Source organism: Papio anubis, chromosome 7, assembly GCF_008728515.1.
Source record: "Papio anubis isolate 15944 chromosome 7, Panubis1.0, whole genome shotgun sequence".
NCBI lineage: Eukaryota > Metazoa > Chordata > Mammalia > Primates > Cercopithecidae > Papio > Papio anubis.
The window spans coordinates 128,888,228-128,909,167 of record NC_044982.1 but is presented as its reverse complement, the minus strand read 5'-3'; positions in this window follow the sequence as shown (position 1 = coordinate 128,909,167).

Here is a 20,940-nt window from a genome sequence, read left to right as displayed (position 1 = left end):
CTTTGGGAGGACAAGGAGGGCGGATCACGAGGTCAGGAGATAGAGATTCATCCTGGCTAACATTGTGAAACCCCATCTCTACTAAAAGTACAAAAATTAGCTGGGCGTGGTGGCACGCACCTGTAGTTCCAGCTACTCAGGAGGCTGAGGCAGGAGAATCGCTTGAACCTGAGAGGTGGAGCTTGCAGTGAGCCGAGATGGCACCACTGCACTCCAGCTGGGTGACAGAACAAGACTCCGTCTCAAAAAAAGAAAAAGAAAACCAAGAGGTTCCCCATACATCATTAATAATTAATTTATATAGAAGATGTCATTTTCAACAAGCCCATTCACAGTAACAAAAGAAGAAATGTGCAATAACAATACGGGGGAAAAAAAATCTAACTTTATTGATTGACATGAAAGAAGACCAAATTGTTTAGATATATCCCTTGTTTCTAGATGAGACTATTTTATATTGTAAACATATTAGTTACCTCAATTATGTTTATAAAAATTAAAGCAATTCCAGAGAAATGCCAGTAGGATAGTTTATGCAACTTGAAAATCAGTACAGAATTCTTCTAGAATAATGTGAGGAATAGCCAAGTAAATTTGGGGAGGAGAAAGAAAACACAGCCAAGATACCATCAGTTTTGGTGAGTGGATTTATCTCCAATATCAACACAAGTTAGGAGCCCAGAACCACCAGTATAAGCCATGTTTTTGGAATGGACACCTGGGATTGGCAGGGGACAGTGGGGGAGGACATAGGGAGAGAGAGATCAAAATTCGATTTAAGATACATTTGCAAATCATAAAACATTACCACTACGAAAATCAATCAGTCAAGTCAACCTATTCTTTATGACCAATGGTCAGTTATGTAATAGTAAACTTTTCAGGGCTATTTGAAAGAAATGTGGATAATAAATTAGACATATATATTCATAACCAAGCTTGTTGAGTTCACACACACACCAAAAAAATTCACTTTTTTTGCTTGGTTTACTTGATGTGTTGACTCATGAGGGATGGGAGCACTTGAGCTTTTCTTCAGTTTAGGAAAAATTTTCTTTTACTATAGCTTTGATTATTTCCCCGTTTCTTTCTCTTTCTCTCTCTCTCTCCTTTTCTCCCTCCTCCTTGTCCTATTTTGTCCTCCTAGTCCTACTCCTTCTCTTTCTCTCCCTCTTTCTTTTTCCTCTATCGTCCTGTAGAAGATCCAAGATTGTGGATATGTCTGTTTATTTCCTTGTAGTGTCAATTGCCTGTTCATTCATCCCTCTTATTTCCTCCACATCAAAGTTAGTTTTAAAGTTTGTTTAGATTCTGGTTTAACTCTTTGACAAGAATACTTTAGAGATTTTAGCCAGTACTTTGTAACTGTATCATGTCAGGAGGCACACAGTCTGATTCTAAGACTGATCAGTGAGTTTGAGAGATAATAGTCTGACTCCTCCTTTGTAAAGTTTCCCATTGAAATTTCATCTAATGGTATTATCCATTAATGATTACCTAATCTTATTAGAGGTTGAAAATGGTGACTTTCTAATTGCATTATTCCTTACACACTTATTATATGAGATTTTTACATAATTAAAAACTTTCATGCATCACCTGAGCTATTTGATAGCCCCAATGTATATTTCGTACAGGAAATACAAGTAAATGGTTAATCTTTCCTTATAATCGACAGCTGTTAAAAGTAAAGAGCTATTGTCCTACTTCATTCCAATGGTGTCTAATGAACTGCTTTTGTTTGTTGGCTTTTGGGGCTTTTTTCATTTTTTGCATATCACAGAATCATGGGTTTTTATATATTTAATGTACTTCAATAAACAGAATTCACTAGTATTTTTGGTGCTAAAACTTTCCCATCTCTAGCCAAGGAGGTTCCTTCATGTTGGCTCTTGGATCCCTTTGACATGACTCATTAGTTTTTCATAGCTCCCTTGTTTTCAGGCACGAAACATCCAGAATTGTAGATTTCTTTTCCCAGAACTGGAATAAGTTATTTCTCCAAGGAATCTTGATTTCTTTTGATATTTAGAAACCACAATTGGGGTGCTAGATAGGCTTGTTGTCATTGGACTTCCTGGACTTTTCATACTTTCAGTGGACAAACTAGGAAAAGTGTATTTTTAAAAAAGAAAACAAAATAATGAGTTTATGCTGATATTTCTAATTCAAATCTAACATCATAAGATTTTAATGTAATTTTTGAGGTTCTATAACTATTTCTTATCTCCTAAACTCAAAATCTTGGTTCTTAACAATGTTGATATACTTAGTACATTATGTTTTCCCTATATATGTGCATATATGTATTGAAATAAAAATATACATATTACCATTAGCAATATAACAGGATAAAATTTACAATTTCTTTACAGCACTTTTTGTCTTTAGACTATATTCCCTAAGAATGTACAGTCAAAACACTATATCACTTGAAATAACTATGTTCTCCATGTGATTATATCACCAAATTGATATGTTAGTTTCATTAATGTCCATTGGTTTTTAATTTCTTAAGTACTGATTTTTTCTTTTGTATTTGATTTTTTAATATATAAAACATTTTATGAAGCTATAATTGAAAGTTATTTATAATAAGGCACATACAGAGAAATCTTCTTGCTTATGTTCCTATTTCCCTTACCTGTTAATGTCCCTTCCCCATAGATTAGTCAAAAACTAATAAAAATGGTTATTTTTCAGCGGGGTTTTTTTTTTTTTTTTGCAAACATATGTATTAGTTTTGTATTTTCTACATACATAATGATGTCATTTACAAATAATGACATTTTTTATTTCTTCTTTTCGGCTCTATATTTATTTTTCTTTGTTTTATTGCTCTGGCTAGAACAGCCAGTTTAATATTGAATAGAAGTGGTGATAGAGGTATTCTGTGGCTTATTTCTGCTGAGTGAAGCTTTTAATATTTCGTGGTAATGTTTGCTGCAGGTGTTTCATAAATAGCCTTTATTAAATTAAGGACATCTCCTTCCATTTCTAGTTTGCTAAGAGTTTTTAATAAATGAATGAATGTTTAATTTTATCAAGTGTTTTTGCTGCATCTGTTAAAATGATCGTGAGATTTCTCTCCTTAAGGGAATATAACGAATTATATTAATTTTTGAATGCTAAACCAACCTTACATTCTTGGAATAACCAAAGTTGGTGTGTAAGGATGGGGTTAAGTTGCAAGTAGTCAATGGTAGCTAGTCTTAGTTCTAGGTTCTAGCCTTAGCTCTAGGGAAGACAAGGTATCTGGCACCAACCCTTAACCAAGATGTAGATGAAATGCACTAGCTTGTAATGTGTTGCTTAAACCCCAAAATTTCCCAGAGGCACCCTCTACCATCTTGTCTATATTGTTTATTGAAAATGTACACATTGATGCTTTACAACTGGTTTGCCTCGTTATGCAGGCTGATTTTAACTATGTGACTTGTAGGATATAAAAGCCCGGCAGTCAATTTGCATCTTGGAATTCCTGAGACCAAAGCATCCCACATGTATTGGTTCTTGATAAATCAAAGAGGTTGCAGATTCTGTAGGACTGAAAAAGGATATTGGAAGCTGTGTCTAGAAATCTGAGACTTCTCTCATGTTTTGCCCACGCATTCCTTTTCCTGCTGTATAGTATCCTTCACCTTTATTAAAGTTTTATGTGTTGTGTATATACATTTGGAATCTCCTGAGTTTTTCAATTAGCCAACACTTTGTAATTGCTGCACTTGGTCATAATGTATTATACTTGTTATTTATACTTGGATTTGCCTTGCTAATATTTTGGTTACAATTTTTGAATCTTTGCTTATGGGAAAGATTTGTCTGTCATTTTCCTTTCTTATGTTTTTATCACGCCAAGTTTTGATATCAGATTATTCTGGCTTTAAAAAAGTAGTTGGAGGCCGGGCGCGGTGGCTCAAGCCTGTAATCCCAGCACTTTGGGAGGCTGAGGCGGGTGGATCACGAGGTCGGGAGATCGAGACCATCCTGGCTAACATGGTGAAACCCAGTCTCTACTAAAAATACAAAAAACTAGCCAGGCGTGGTGGCGGGCGCCTGTAGTCCCAGCTACTTGGTGGCTGAGGCGTGAGAATGGCGTGAACCCAGGAGGCAGAGCTTGCAGTGAGCTGAGGTCGCACCACTGCACTCCAGCCTGGGTGACAGAGTGAGACTCCGTCACAAAAAAAAAAAAAAAAAAATAGTTGGAATGTTCCTTTTTTATTCTTTGAAATATTTTGTGTAAGATTAGTTTTACTTGTTCCTTAAATATTAAGTAGAACCCACTATTGAAGACAGCTGGGCCTGGAGTTTTGTAGGTAGAAAGTTTTTCATTATAAATTTATTTAAATATTTGGTATTATACAGGTTTTTCTATTTCTTCTTGTATACATTTTGGAAAGTTGTGTTTTTCTAGGAATTTTTCTACTTCATCTAACTTTTCTAACTTCTTAGCATAAAGTTGGTGGTAACATTCCACTATAATCTTTTTAATGGTCAAAAGACTTTTGTAACATACTTATTTGTATTCTTCATATTGGTTATTTAAGCAATCTTTATTTTTTCCTTGACCAGACCCACCATGGATTTATCCATTTTAATAGGTTTTTTAAAAGAAACTTTGGGCTGTGATTTCATCATGCATTTTGTTCTTATTAATTTTTGCTCTTATGAATAACTTCCTTCCTTTTACATTATCTAGTTTTAGTTTCTGACTCTTTCTTACTTCTTGAGATATAAGTGCTTACATTATTGGCTTTTATACTTCCTTACTTTTTAATATGTTTTTAAGTGTATACTTTTCCTCTAAGAAGGCTGTAGCTACATCTCACAAGTTTTGATATGTAGTATTTTCATTATAATTCAGTTCAGAATATTCTCTAATTTCCTGTGTGATTTCTCCTTTAATTCCTATCATATTTAGATATATATTGCTTAATTTCCAAACATATGATGATTAGCTCATTTTCTTTGTGGTTTTTTCTTTCTAGCTTACTACTACTCTGGTCAGAGAACATACTCTGTATCATTTTAATACATTGAAATGTATTCATCTTTGCTTTGTGGCCAAAAGTCATCAATTTTGGGAAATGCTCACTTGCAATTAAAAAGAATGTCATTGAGTTTTGTATACTATATCTCTCAATTCAGTCAAGTTTGTTAATCATGTTGCTCTAAGCATACATTCTTAATGATTTTTGGTCTGCTTGTTCTTTCTGTTACTGAGAGAGATGTGTTGAAGTCAGCCACCACGATGGTGGATTTATTGGTTTCTTAGATCTGCCAATGTTCTGACAGAGTTTGTATTGTTATGTTTTCCAGGCAAGTTGAAGCTTTTATCATCATAAAATGCTACTCTTCAGTTTAGGTTGGAATGCTATATTTTTTTCTCACACTTTTCACTTTTAGCTTTCTCATATCCTTATGTTTGAGATATGCCTTGTTTTAGCAGCATGCAGTTGGATTTGGTCTTTATATTGAGTCTGAAGATTTTTGCATTTTAATTGGGATATTTGTTTCATTTTTCTATAATGCAATTTCTGATATATTTGGGATTAAATACATCACCTTTCTATTTTTTTCTATTTATAACTTTTCATGTCTCTTTTCCCCTTTCTTCTTGCCCTCCATTGGATCGATTTTCTTATTATGATTATACCATTTTCTCCTCCTTTAGCTTGAGAATGTTGTACATTCTACTAGTATTCTTCTTTTTTTGTTGTTTTGTTTTGTTTTTTGTTTTACAAGACGGAGTCTCACTCTGTTGCCCAGGCTGGTGTGCAGTGGTGCAATCCCAGATCACTGCAAACTCCGCCTCCCAGGTTCACGCCATTCTCCTGCCTCAGCCTCCTGAGTATCTGGGTCTACAGGCGCCCACTACCGAGCCTGGCTAAATTTTTTTTTTTTTTTTTTTGTATTTTCAGTAGAGACGGGGTTTCACCGTGTTAGCCAGGATGGTCTCGATCGCCTAACCTTGTGATCCGCCCGCCTCAGCCTCCCAAAGTGCTGGGATTACAGGCGTGAGCCACTGAGCCCGGTCTTGTAGTTATAATTTTTATAAATTCTTTTATTATTCTCTCAGTGGTTCCCCACAGATTATAAAATGCATTCTTAATTTATCAAAGTCTAATATAAACCAGTATTTTTACCACTTCCTTGACTAGGCAAGGCTTCAGCACTTGTATGGTATGGCTACTATGTATTTTACTTCTCTCTATATGTAAATTTCATCCAATAGTATTATTGTTATAATTTTATATTATCAATATCTATTTAGATCTAGTTACATGTTTACCATTTCTGTTCTTCATTCTTTGTCCATTTGCAATCTCCTATTTGGTGTCATTTTTTCCTGCATGCAGAACATCTTTTATTATTTCCTTTAGTATAGGCCTAAATTACCAGTTTATTTCCTGGCTGAAAATATTTTTGTTTTACCTTCTTTTTGGAGGGTCTTTTTACTGAGTATAAATATCTAGGCACTTTCATAATAATATTCATTTATCTTCCAGGTTCTAATTTTTTTTCTTTTTTTGAGACAGAGTCTTGCTGTATTGCCCAGGCTATAATGCAGTGGTACAATTTTGGCTCACTGCAACCTTTGCCTCCTGGGTTCAAGTGATTATCGTGCTTCAGCCTCCATGTAGCTGGGACTACAGGCGCATGACACCACGCCCTGCTAATTTTTACATTTTTCATAGAGACAGGGTTTCACCATGTTAGCCAGGCTGGTTTCGAACTCCTGACCTCAGATGATCAAACTGCCTCAGCCTCCTAAAGTGGTGGGATTACAGGCATGAGCCACCACACCTGGCCTAATTTTGTTCTGTTGAGAGTTTGTCAGTGATTTTGAAGATTTTCTTTTGCTCTTAAGCCTGTCTTTGATTTTATTTATTTATTTTATGGAGTCTCACTCTGTCACCCAGGCTGGAGTGCAATGGTGCAATCTCAACTCACTGCAACCTCCACCTCCCAGGTTCAAGTGATTCTCCTGCCTCAGTCTCCTGAGTAGCTGGAACTACAGGTGCCCACCACAATGCCTGGCTAATTTTTGTATTTTTAGTAGAGATAGGGTTTCACCATGTTGACCAGGCTGGTCTCGAACTCCTGACCTCAAGTGATCCACCCACCTTGTCCTCCTAAAGTGCTGGGATTACAGGTGTGCACCAAGACCTGCTAATTTTTGTATTTTTAGTACAGGCAATGTTTTGCCATGTTGGCCAGACTGGAATCAAACTCCTGACCCTCAGGCGATCCACCTGCCTTGACCTCCCAAAGTGGTGGGATTACAGGCATGACCCACCTCCCCAGCTCTTTCCAAATTTGTTAATCCTGCTTTTTAATTTCTTTGAATATTCTAAACACAGTTATTTTAAAGTCCTTGTTTTATATTCTGTTGTCTAGAGCCTGTTTCTATTTTCTGTTATTTCTCTTGGTTTCAGTCTTGTTATCTTGCCTCCTTATGTGTCTGGTTACTTTTTAATCAAGTGTCAGATATCGTATGTTAGAAATGATAGTGGTAACTTGAGATATGAGGAGACATCATCTTCCTCCAGAGAGAATTTTCATTTGCTTCGGTCAGGCATTTAGGCTAAGGGCACTTGCATTTCCAGATCACGTTAGTCGGGGATTGAGATGCTTCAAAGCATGGCTTCCGTTCTTTTCTGGTTTACTGTTATGGTATAGTCCATTATGATCCTAACTACATGCTCAGAGGTTTTAAAAGGTCTGGCCTCTCTTTGTCAAATCTTAAAATCTAGTTCTCGTCCTGTGGACCCTTAAGCCTCTCAAGACTCTGCTCAGTTTCCCCCTTGTCACTTGTCTCTTCTAAGCAGGACCAAAGCCTTTGAAAGGAAAGCAGGCCCCAAATTACAGGTCCCATGATTCTTCAGTGCCTTTGTGGCTTCCTGATTTTGTTTATCATTTTCATATGACTTAAGGATGCAAAAGAGTTTGGCTTCCTGTAATGTATTTAGTTGACTATCCAGAATCAGAAGCCAGTTCTAATTTGTTCCTACGACTTTGGACAAATGATTCTTTTCCATTAAACATGTATGTTATATGTATGTCTATCTGTGTATATACACATTTCCTTTTTACAAGCATGTGTAAAGAGAGGGATGGGGATGTGTGAAGTAAGTTTTATAAGTTAGTATTTCTCTTTTTTTTTTTTTTTTTTTTGAGACGGAGTCTTGCTGTGTCTCCCAGGCTGGAGTGCAGTGGTGTGATCTCGGCTCACTGCAAGCTCCGCCTCCTGGGTTCACGCCATTCTCCCGCCTCAGCCTCCCAAGTAGCTGAGACTACAGGCGCCCGCCACCACGCCCGGCTAGTTTTTTGTATTTTTAGTAGAGACGGGGTTTCACCATGTTAGCCAGGATAGTCTTGATCTCCTGACCTCGTGATCCACCCGCCTCAGCCTCCCAAAGTGCTGGGATTACAGGCTTGAGCCACCGCGCCCGGCCAAGTTAGTATTTCTCTAAAAATTTCCTTGTGGTCTTCTGTAGCGATTGTGGGACTGGTTCCTTATTTAAAAGTAGTAAGAGAAGAAAATTCAGTAAAGGGAATTAAGAGATCTCTCCACTCCTGCTAAGACTAGGTGTGCTGCAGGTGAGCTGCTACTCCGTTTTAAGTTCAGGAGAAAGTAGAGGCTAGAGACTTAGTGCCAAGAACTGACATTATGCTTCAAGACCAAGACTTTAGTTCGGGTCTTGAATGCTTCCTTGACCTTCCAGCGACCATGGTTGAAATAGTAAACAGCTTTGTTTAGAATTTGAAAGACGTTTTCGGCCTTGGTGTTCCAAATACATTCTAATATTTTACAGCTTTTTCTTTTTCCTTCAGTGACTCTCTTCCTATAACTTTGTGTAAAGAACAGAATACCAACTGTCTAAGATAGTATGTATTCCAGATTCTCAAATTGGGTGTTATCTTGTGTGAAGTGGGACAATTCCAAAAGAATGAGATAAACTCAAATCATAGTTGACAAAATCTACACGTGAATTTGCCATATTTAAAATGCAATACTTCCTCAAATCTGAAAAAGGACAATCCAAATCGTCTAGTGTTTGTTCATTCAACAAACGTTTTATTGAGCTCATACTCTGTGCTAGGTACTCAGCATACAATGTTAAATAAGACAGACTTTTGTCCTCAAGGAGCTCTATCTAGTAAAGTAGAAGGATATGAGAACACTAACTATAACAAAATATGATCATAAATATATGATGAAGATGAGTATATATTATTCTAGGGAAAGAGATGAAGGAAGATTAAATCCACCCTGGGTAGTTAGGAAATACTTATTGAAGCTAGTCTTATTCAACTGTAACTTCCCGTTTCTTACTTTCCTTGATATTTTCAGACTGGATTAATTACTTTTTTATCCGTGTTTTCACTTTATATATTCATCAAAATTCATCAACCATATGAGTTATCACACTTTGCTATAGTTATTTATCATTCTTTCCATCAAGTTGTAAGTTTCTTGAGAACATGATAAAGCTCTTATTCATCTTTGTATTTCCAGTACCCAAGAACACAATATAAACTCACTGAATATTTTCTGATATATAAATGTATACATATATGGATGAATGAGGTAAGGCATACATTAAGATTAGTGTATTCATAAAGCTACATTATTAACAGAATAATTTATATGGATATTAGTTATAAGTATGAAAAAAGAGTCTTAGTTGAACACATAAATGAACATCAATAAGGTATTAATATTCATCTTTAACACATTTTAGATATTCACTTTTCTGTGCATCTTATAGACACATTTGCCCCTATTCAATCATTTTCATTATTTCCAATAACATTTGAAAATGTTGTTTTATACTAAAATTCATCCATAATTCCTTTTGTCTCCTGCCTGAAGTTGGAGGATCGCTTGGTTGTCTTGGAGGTAACACAGTCAATCAAGGTGGCCATTATACCCCAGGAAGGTGAGTTCAGATATGTTTAGAATGACTGCTTTTAGGAATCGTCCCTGAGTTCTGCTTAACTGTAAATTGGAGGGAAACTGAGCAAAGGCTCAAGGGTAAAACACCAAACTCTGACATTTTAATATTATACTACATAAAATATATCTCTAAGTATCTTAGTTGCAGCTGTAAGACCTTATTCATAAAACACATCATTTCTGTTTCTCTTTGGATATGAAATCTTATACTAGTGGAAATGGTAAATGATAAATTCTTAAATTGTTAATAGCTTCTCCAGGGCTTCTGCTCTCTTGCCATGCAATCGCTTTGGCTCCAAAATATAAAAATATTGTGACATGTGCTCATCAGCCTGCAATCCTAGGCTCTTCCTATCCCTATAAACAACTTTTAGACTGGGGAATAAATGACAGGGGTCCACTTCTGGAATGTAAGTATTTTAACATGGGAATCCACTGTACATTTTGTATTCATTTTCTTGGATATTGACAGATAATGCATCTAGATTTTGGCTGTATAAAACTTATTTTGCTAAACACAGTGTCAAACTTAACATATAGTAAATTCTGCCAATGTCTTGCATTCAATGCTTGTGGGGGTGGGACTGGGGAGGGAGGGGAAAAAGACCATAGCAGATGGCTCCTGCTGGTAACTAGTAAACACCTTGAAGAGGTGTTGAATGGGGTAGATAAAGATGGAGCTCAAAAAAATAGCAAAAAAGGATCTTGTTACAAGAATGTAAAGGTAATAAGCTTCAAGAAATTAAATGATAAAATGCATGCAAAGGGAAAATAAGCTAAGGGACTATTTTAATGAAATAAACAAAATGTCCTTGCAAGTTTCTAAAATTAATGAAGGTAGGTGACAAATTGGAGTACACATTCCCAACCATCACTGCATAGAGAAGTATACCATCTATATGTTCCATAGTGTCCATGAGAAAAATGAATTAGGTGCTTAATATAAGATCCAATAAAAGTTTCTCACATCTTCATTAAGAGCCCACTGTGTGTAAAAGGAGATGAACTGTGTGATTCTCATGTAAACCTTTGAAAACCTTCAAAGCAAGATTACATGTTGTTTGTAAACACCTGGGCATGCACTAATAGTATACAGTATGTGGACAGGAAAGATAATATGTCAACTCTGGAATAGTGGTTGCCTCTAGGGAGTGAGAATTGATTGGGGATGGGTATTAAACTACATAACATTTTCTTTCCTTTTCAAAAATAAGGCAGTTATAGCAAAAAGTAAACTTTTCACAACTACTTTGGGGTCTATTATAATTATCATTATTATTAGCAATGGATTCTTGCTCTGTCACCCAGGCTGGAATGCAGTGGTGCAATCTTGGCTCACTGCAACATCTACCTTCTGGGTTCAAGCAATTCTCGTGCCTCAGCCTCCCCAATAGCTAGGACTACAGGTATGCGCCACCACACCCAGCTAATTTTTGTATTTTTTGTAGAGATGGGTTTTCAACACGTTGCCCAGGGTGGTCTTGAACTCTTGAGCTCAAATGATCTGCCTGCCTCAGCCTCCCGAAGTGCTGGGATTATAAGGTGTGAGCCACTGCACCCAGTCATGGTTTATTACTTTCGGTATGTTTGAAATTTTTCATAAATATAAAAAAAAATTAAACGTTTACATATTGAATGTAATGAGCACTGGATTTCAACATCCTTAAAGTGAATACGAGGTCTTTCAGCCCTCTTTCATTTAAACACTGCTCAGTGAAAGCCAATGGTGAATTCTGGCTGAAAGAAATGCAATTCAGTGTAAGCCATTCAGCAAGACAGGGAGGTTGTCGAAATGACACCAAAGGGGTACCTGACTCTCCTGTGGTCTGTCCAGCTCCTGGAGTGGATTGGACCACGTTGGATGAGGGGATGAAGATCCTTTGCTTCAGGAAACCCTCCACAGATGTGTCTCTCTCCAGTTGAGCATTTGATCAGCAGCAGCCCTGGGTTCAAAGTTCTGTTCTCTGCCAAGTACTTATGTCTTCTGTTAAGTTCAGTAGCTTGAATATTCAACCATGCAGACTTAGAACAGATGCCCTCCTCTAGGGGTGTGGAACCTGACAAATACAAGTGCCTGAATATAAGGCACCCCCAGCAAGCAACGCTGAGGGTCCCAGTGGGCAGATCTTGCCTGAACCCCAGGCAGGTGGGTGGCAAAGCACCAGATTTCAATGCAGAGTCACATCGCTACTCTTTCATTTTTATTTCAAAAGAACCATTTATTCCACCATAATTGATTAGTATTTTGTGTATGAAGTTTAATAAATGCATAAAATAAGGGAGCAGTTTGGGCAACTATATTAAATATTAAACAGCAGAACATAATAGTGCAAAGTCTTTACTGTATTCTTTATTGCTGTGTTTTTTCATCGCAGCCCATCAGCAAGTGAGTAAACAAGTTCACCACAGTCTGGGGTTTTGGGTGTTTTTTTTTTTTTTTTTTTTTGAGACAGAGTCTCTGTCGCCTAAGCTGGAGTAGAGTGGCATGATCATGACTCACTGCAGCCTTGACCTCCCCAGGCTCAGGTGATTCTCCCACCTCAGCCTCTTGAGTAGCTGGGACTACAGGCGTGCGCCATTACACTCGGCTAATTTTTATATTTTTTTTTTTGTAGAGACAGAGTTTCACCATGTTGCCCAGGCTGGTCTCAAACTCCTGGCCTCAAGTGATCTGCCCACCTCAGCCTCCCAAAGTGCTGGGATTAAAGGCATGAGCCACTGTGCTCGGCAGACTGGGCATTTTTAAGCAGAGGTGGCCAAACTGCTGCCTTGGTCATTAAAACATACTAATGTTGCTAAAAATTCCAGGAAAGCAGCTATAGGTCTGGAGATCTGAATGCATACAATGCACCCAGAGGCCAAACCCCCACCTCACAATCAAGAAGGCAAAGGGTTGACACTCCCCCCAACCATCTGCTCCTCCCATTTCCAGGTATAATCACTTTAGCTGGTTGCACATGTATACTAATGGAGCAAGGCCGGGGGTGGGTGCGGAAACTGTCCATGGGGATTTTCCTGTCTCATTCCCACCCACAATCCCCGGGAATGGCCTTCACTGTATAAACTGGTTTTCTAGAGAAGTCTTTTATAGGCATTCAAACAAGTGGCTTCACTTAGGCACACTGTGGATCCTAGAGGAGTCTTGAGGAAGGAGCCTACTCAGGAGCCCCAGGGTTTCTTTGTTTACCAAGTCAGATATTCACCACCCCTCTTTTTTTTTTTTTTTTTTTTTTTGAGACGGAGTCTCGCTCTGTCACCCAGGCTGGAGTGCAGTGGCGTGATCTCGGCTCACTGCAAGCTCCGCCTCCCAGGCCCACGCCATTCTCTTGCCTCAGCCTCCCTAGTAGCTGGGACCACAGGCGCCCGCTACCACGCCCGGCTAATTTTTTGTATTTTTAGTAGAGACTGGGTTTCACTGTGTTAGCCAGGATGGTCTCGATCTCCTGACCTCGTGATCCGCCTGCCTCGGCCTCCCAAAGTGCTGGGATTACAGGCGTGAGCCACCGTGCCCGGCTACCCCTCTTTCATAGGTGAAGAATTCTGAGGTGTGTCTGCACCATCAAGATCGTGCGCCTCTGGTCTAGACCATCAGTTCTCAAAATGTGGCCTCCAAGTTATCAGCATCAGCCTGAGAACCTGTTAGGAGTGCAAATTCTCAGCTTCACTCCAGGCCTATTAAATCAAAAGCTCTGGGGCTAGGTCCAGCACTCTGTGGTCTATCAAGCCTACCAGGTGATTGTGATGCTTGCTAGGGTTTAAAAAGTATAGATTATTCTCAATTCTGGTCCTTCCAGAGGTGGTAGAGAACAGCGTAGACTGTGGATCCTGCAGCCAGGCTTTCTAACTTCAAACCCCATATTTCCCACTAACTGGATGATGTTCCACAAGTTACTTCACCCTTCTGTGCCTCAGTTTGCTTATCTGTAAATGAAGTTCATGGTAGTGTACGTACCCATCGGATGGTTGTGGGGATTAAACGGATTGCTTTAATTTTCGTTAGCTATTTTTATTGGGTTAAACTACTTGTTGAGGTGACTTCTCCTAAGGGAAGGAAGACCTGATCTGAGTTCTGCCTTGTGCAAACGCCTTCACCCCTCTGAGCCTCAACAACTCCCTCTGCAAAATGGGAGAATTACATCTGAGCTACTTGCATCACTGAGCTGGCATGAAAACAAAGAAAGAAAATAACGAAAATACGGCAGTGCCTTGTAAACCGAAAGAGCTATTCAAGGCAAAGTAGTAAATATATGCCACACACACCAACTTGGCCATGTGACTTTCCCCTCAACAGCTACAGTGTGAATCCAGTGAGCTATCTTTCTCAGTTTCTTTCCACCAGCTGATCATCCTCTCTTTTTAGGGCAATTCATATTGAGAACAGCTGCCACAGTCTCTAAGTTCTTTCTCTACTGTCTTGTGTAGTGTTTCTTTAGACATTAGACATTCTGCCCCCTCTTCAGTGACATTATTCTCACTAATTACACACTTGTTATTACCCCAGTGGTTTCCATCTGAGTTGAAAATATGCCATAGGTAGCAGAATGACTTACTTGTTGATATCCTCCAAAACTACAGAACAACTATGACGAAGATGTATTACTAATGCATCCTAACGATTGAGTAACTATTAGGAACAAGGTACTGTGCCAAGGCTCCACACACCTCATTTCACTTAGTTGTCAGAACAGCCAAGAAAGCAAGAACTTGAAATATTTCTGTTTCACAAATAAGAAAACCAAGGCTGAGACGTTAAGTAAGTTGACCAATGTTTTCCAGCTAGGAAGATCTCTTAGATTCCAAGAGTTCTTTCAACGGATCCATCCTATAGAATAAAATCATCTTTTTCTGGAATGCTTTTGGCACTTTGAAAATTCAGCATGCTGCAGTGGGAACAAAGACAAATGAACCAGCTCATATCACAGGCCTCTCGATAAGAAAACCTGCATTTGGGTAGGGTTCAAGTGGCATTTCAGAAATGAAGGCTCAATGAACATTTCATCCTTCTCCAGGTGCTACCTTTTGTCACCACAAAGATCAAGGCTGTGCTTCGGATGGGGACTTAACGTTCCCTAAATAAGCCAAAATTAAATTACTGCTCAAATCACATTTTACAATTATTAAACTTACCATGCAGGTTTACCTGTTTGCCTCCTCCTAGGGTACATCATTTTTTAGCCAACAATCACAATGACACACGACAATATCTTTTATTGGCTTTATTTTTAATATACTTTTCATCATTCAAAGAGGCCAATATGTAGAGAGTTGCTTGGAAAAGCCCAAATATCTATAAAATCTAAAGTTTATTCAAAAATGTGAGCTACATAACAGGATTCTGTTTACTCATAACGTTGTCTTAGGATTCGAGAGAAAAATGGTCAAAGACCACCAAATGGGTATATAAAAACCTAGGACTGCAGAAATTTAAATAGAGCCAGACCTTTCAATCAACCTCTTTACTTGAGATGTGATGTCTGACAGCTTCAGTAGACTCACCCATGCTCCTGCAACTAGTGGAAGCAAGGCTCAAAACTTAGGTTTTTAAATCGGTTTTTAAGCCTAGCATTGTTATAATGCCTTGAAAAAAAAAATATGCAGTCTCCCAAGCATACAGACCTGAGAATTGCCCTCCAGATACATTTGAATAAATTAATTTGCTAACTCAATTGCAAATGAAATGTAATTCAATGGATCTTTTCATCTCATGCATGAGTTCTGCTGAGGTTCAGAGTGCATTTGCTTCAACTTTTGAAGTAGATTTTGTAAAGTTCCTTAGCTGTTACCCATGGATGGTGTGAATTTATGGAGTGCTAGTCTGGATGAAAACAGCATTATAACATAAAATGCATCATTAATACTTTAAAACCCAGAATGATTTATATTTACATAAATAACATAAAGGAAGCCAATTAAACCAAAGTCACTGGAGTGTAAATAACATAAAAACTTATTGTTCTGTAAGCTACAGAAAATAAACTAATAATGAAAGTATTTATCATATGTCTAAAAACTATGCAGGTACGAGTGGGTTAAGCTGACTGCGGGGGAAAAACATTTTTATTTTCCCAACATCTTCTAATGCAGGCCCAACATTTTATCCAATTCAGATCCATTTAAAACATGACATTATATCTGCAAGTTACCTTTTGTCCATTCAAGTAATTAATAATTTAAGTTAACAAGGATGTCTTGATTCAAACACTGCAATCTGACTAGGAGGATATTTAAAATTCATTACAGTACATTAAACTTGCAGTGAACAGTTAGCTTCATTGCAAAATAAATAAATAGCCAATTTGCTTTGATCAGCAGAAATTCTGATAAAATCAGCAAAACACCAATTAAAATGTGAAAAATGTCACCTACCGTAGTTATTCTAATGGAACATGGACTTAGAGGAAGGAACTGATTCAATGTTTATTTTCATACCAGCTGTGGCTTCCAAATGTAAATCATTTCACTTCGTGCTAGTGTACGTCAGTCCTCCGTGGCCCCTGCATTGATCCTATGGTCGAACAATTTGTATGTAGTATTACATAACAAGGCAGCTCTACTGGGGCTGCAGTTGAATTCCCTTAATTGTCTGGCAAATCATTGTTTTCTTTATGTGTTTTACTAGTATTCTCATTTCGGGGATTACTGTTAACTGATGGAGGGCAAAAGCTGTCACCAAATAGCCACAGTTCTACCTGGCACATGTGACAACTGTCCTAGGTTGAGACAATCCCTTTTGAAAGAATTCTGACACTTCGATCTTTCTTGTCACATCAGTCACTTTGTCAGTACAACGCTATGTGTCCACATAATTCAGACTTCTGTCGCAGCCCAAGTTCGAGTTCAGTATGGGTTTGATCATTTCTAGGATTTAACCAAGGACCAGGTACCTGGCAATGCTAGTAAATAAGTTCTGGATGGACTGAGGAGTCTCACTTGAATCTCAGAATCCAGGAATCAGTTTTTAGGTCCTCAGTGCCATCGAAGTGAAAGAATTATGGTAAAAGCAGAAAAGGCTACTCAACACTTCTCTGCATGCCCCATTTATAGAATTTTTGTTAAAGAACAAATTGCTTCAAACTGCAAGATGGATTTTCTTTCCTCATCTGCCCTTTCTTCTTTGTAGGCAGTTTCTTCTTGACAGAAACCATGAATTCATTTCTAATAAGCACTGTGGAATCTCTGTCAGTTTGGCCACTTCAGAAATCAGTAACAGGAAAGGAATGTGCAAAAATGAAAACAGTTGTGCTGTGTCGTGGGCGCTGTTTTCTTCCTTTGAATTTTCTCAAAATGTTGCTTCATCATCTTTTCAATAATTAGATGCAATCGATATCAAGGAAGAAATGTTTATGATGAGACCCTCATTGTGGCCCATTTGAAGATAAACTTGCTCATTATCTAGGAAGGAGATGGAGCCTGAGTTTAAGCAAATCCATAATTCAAAAACTCCAAAGTTAAATTTTAAAACCTTAGGGCAATCCATAATGAGTTTACAATGAAATGAAATAGCAGTTTTATGGAGTTTAAAACAACTAATTGTTTGGGAGCTGCTTTCATTCATTTGAAGTTTTGTCCAATTATTGCGATTGCATTTCATTCCTTGAATTTGTATTTTTCCCAGAGTTAGGGGGTTCTTTTGAATAGTAAGAGGATGTGCCAGCCCATTTGCCAGTAAGATGAATCCTATGTTTGCCCTAACCTATACTATAGCGGCAAAACTCAACCTTGAACCTATCCATATGAATTTAAGACTGTATTGTATCCTTTAAAAAAAGTAGAGACCCATGATCCTATCAGCAACTGGTCATTTCCATGTGATTAGAAAAGCATAATGGTGATACCTAATGTAAATGACGACTTAACGGGTGCAGCATACCAACATTGCTCATGCATACCTATGTAACAGACCTGCACATTGTGCACATGTACCCTAGAACTTAAAGTATAATAATAAATAAAAAAGAAAAGCATAATGGTGTAGGGGGTGAAATCAGAATGGCTTTTGTACAGACCCCAGCCACCAGCACATTTGTGTGATCTTAGGTAAACACCTTAACCTCTCCAAGCCTCATTTTCCAGTATTTCTACAATGGGATAACAATCTGCCTAACTGACTGGATTGTTGTGAAGATTGGATGATCATAAATGTAAAGTATGTAGGATAATTCAACAAGGCATTCTGTACCTTATCTGGCAACTCAGTGCTTAAGTTCTGGGATTTACAGACCTTAAAATTTCATGCTTTTCTTCAATTATTTGGAAATCAAGCAAAGAGAAGGTTAGAAGTAAAACATTTAGATGATTGCCCTAATTCTTCACTTTACGCACAGAGGCAGAAAGTTTCCACTGTCACTCTGGATGTCCTTGGGACACCATGACGTGCAATCAACATTACCTGTACCGGCTGATAATTCAGAGGCTATGATACCCTTGTTTATGGCACCTTCAGTTCCACAGACATTTTTACTTGACTAATTCACTGTTTCATACCAGGCAGGGGATGAAGAAGAAATCATTCAAACTAAATGCTACTTTGAAGTTCAGTTACTTGGCTGAAAAACAGCAGATAAATTGATCATTGCAAATGGTCTGAAATTTGAATAATCTCTTTTCCACTTCAACTAAATCTATTGAGCACACCCAAATAATTTAAAAGTGCTGAAAATAAGCAGTATTGGGGATTAATGAAGGCAATATATTCACTGTTGCATTTATTATTTCTAAATTATAGCACTACCACTTGAAGGAATGCAATGAAGTTGAAATGAAGCAATTTTGTTGTTAAATATTGTCATTTAGAATAAAACGCATGTGACTGTAGAACTGAAATCACACAGGCTGTTGCTGTTTACTTTTTATACTTAGTTATTTTCAAGTGAATTTTTAGAAAAAGTAGTAACAAGAAAGTCCTGTGGTTCAATGACCCCATGAAGGATTAACCAGACTTTGCTTAGACTGGGAGGCCCAGCCAGGCGCGGTGCCTCACACCTGTAATCCCAGCACTGTGGGAGGCCAAGGCAGGCAGATCACAAGGTCAGGAGATTGAGACTATCCTGGCCAACATGGTGAAACCTCGTCTCCACTAAAATACAAAAAAATTAGCCAGGCATGGTGGTGCACACCTATAGTCACAGCTACTCAGGAGGCTGAGGCAGGGGAATCGTTTGAACCCGGAGGCGGAGATTGCAGTGAGCCAAGATCGCACCACTGCACTCCAGCCTGGCAACAGAGCAAGACTCCATCTCAAAAAACAAAAACAAAAAAACAGTGGGAGGCCCAAGGAAGTAGAGATGAGTGCTCAGACCCTGACAACTCCTTTGGGGGTTCAGCTAGAAGTGGCTCTTCTTGCTTTTAGATTGGCTCTGACTGAGTACCTCAAAGAACATAGTGGGATCATGGGAAACTTTGGTTTTGAAGTCAGAAGGACCTAGACATCAGGAGGTTTTTTAGCGGCATAGACCTATCCTCATAAAGCTTATTTTCTGTTGGGGGAGACTAAAAATTAAAATAATTTACGTCAGATGATGACGGGTGTTATGGGAGGAAAATGCGCTTTTTGGCTGTGGGGCTTTGGGCAAATGACTTATCCTCTCTGAGCATCAAGGCTCTTGTAAGAACTACAGATAACTTATGCAAAGGCACACCGTTCCTGAGGAGCAGAAGTGGTAACTGCAATTGTTTTTATTACTCTTATTTTCAATATTATTTTTCCTCCATTTTGTTAGAAATGAAAACCAACAAAATTAGGGTTGCCAGATAAAACACAGGCTGCCCAGTTAAATTTAAATTTCAGAAAAACAATGAATTTCTTAGCATACATATGTCCCATAAAATATGTGGAACGTACTTTAAAAAAGAATCCTGTTATTTATCTGAAATTCAAATTTAACCAGGCATTCTGTATCCCCTCCCTTCCCCAAAATATGGCAACCCTAAGGGAAAAGTCCCCTTCCGCAAATCTGTTGAAATTAATATCCTTCTGAGTCAAGTTCTCCTTCCCTGCTAATTGTTCCACAACTTTGATGTTTTATCTTTTAAAACAAATTATGTGTGGCCAGGTGCAGTGGCTCACACCTGTAATCCCAGCACTTTGGGAGGCCGAGGTGGGTGGATCACTTGAGACCAATAGTTCAAGACCAGCCTGGCCAACATGGTGAAACACTGTCTCTATTACTACAAAACAATAAATAAATACAAAAATTAGCCAGGTGTGGTGGTGTGCATCTGTAATCCCAGCTACTGGGGAAGCTGAGACATGAAAACTGCTTGAACGCAGGAGGTGGAGGTTGCAGTGTGCCAGGATCACGCCACTGCACTCCAGCCTGGGTGACAGACTGAGACTCTGTCTCAAAAGAAAAAAAGAAAACAAAAAACAAATTGTGTGTGATAACAAATTCTTCATTAACAGAAAGGTGCATAGTGCTAATATCTTCAGGGCAGCTCTGTATTTCTTAGAGCAGAGTTCTGTGCATGTGGGGCCACCAGGAATACCACTTCATCTGTGAAACGGGATGCAAAGTAACAACAGTGACCTACCTGTAGGGCATCATGGATGGCATGTGCTCAAGTGCGTGGAAACTCAGTGTGGAGCTTGGCTCAAGGAAAGCACACATAATAGCAAAATAATTGTTGTTATTCACTCATCCATTCCACAAACATTGACTGAGTTCCTACTATATGATAGGTACTATCTGAGGTACTGGGAATACAACAGTGAACAACTTCCATTGTTGGGAGGTTCCATATGGCACAGACCCTACTGTCATAGAACTTGCTTTCTAATGGCAGAGTCAGATAAAAATGTTTTACATCAGATGATGTTAAGTGCTATGGAAGGAAAAAAGGGAAGGTGGGGATAGAGAGTGACAGGCAGTTATTCTCAGTAGGGTGGTTGGAGAGAGAGGCAGCACTGATGAATGACATTCAAGCAGAATCCTCAATGAAGGTAGAGAGCGAGCCACACATATATCTGGGAAAGGAAC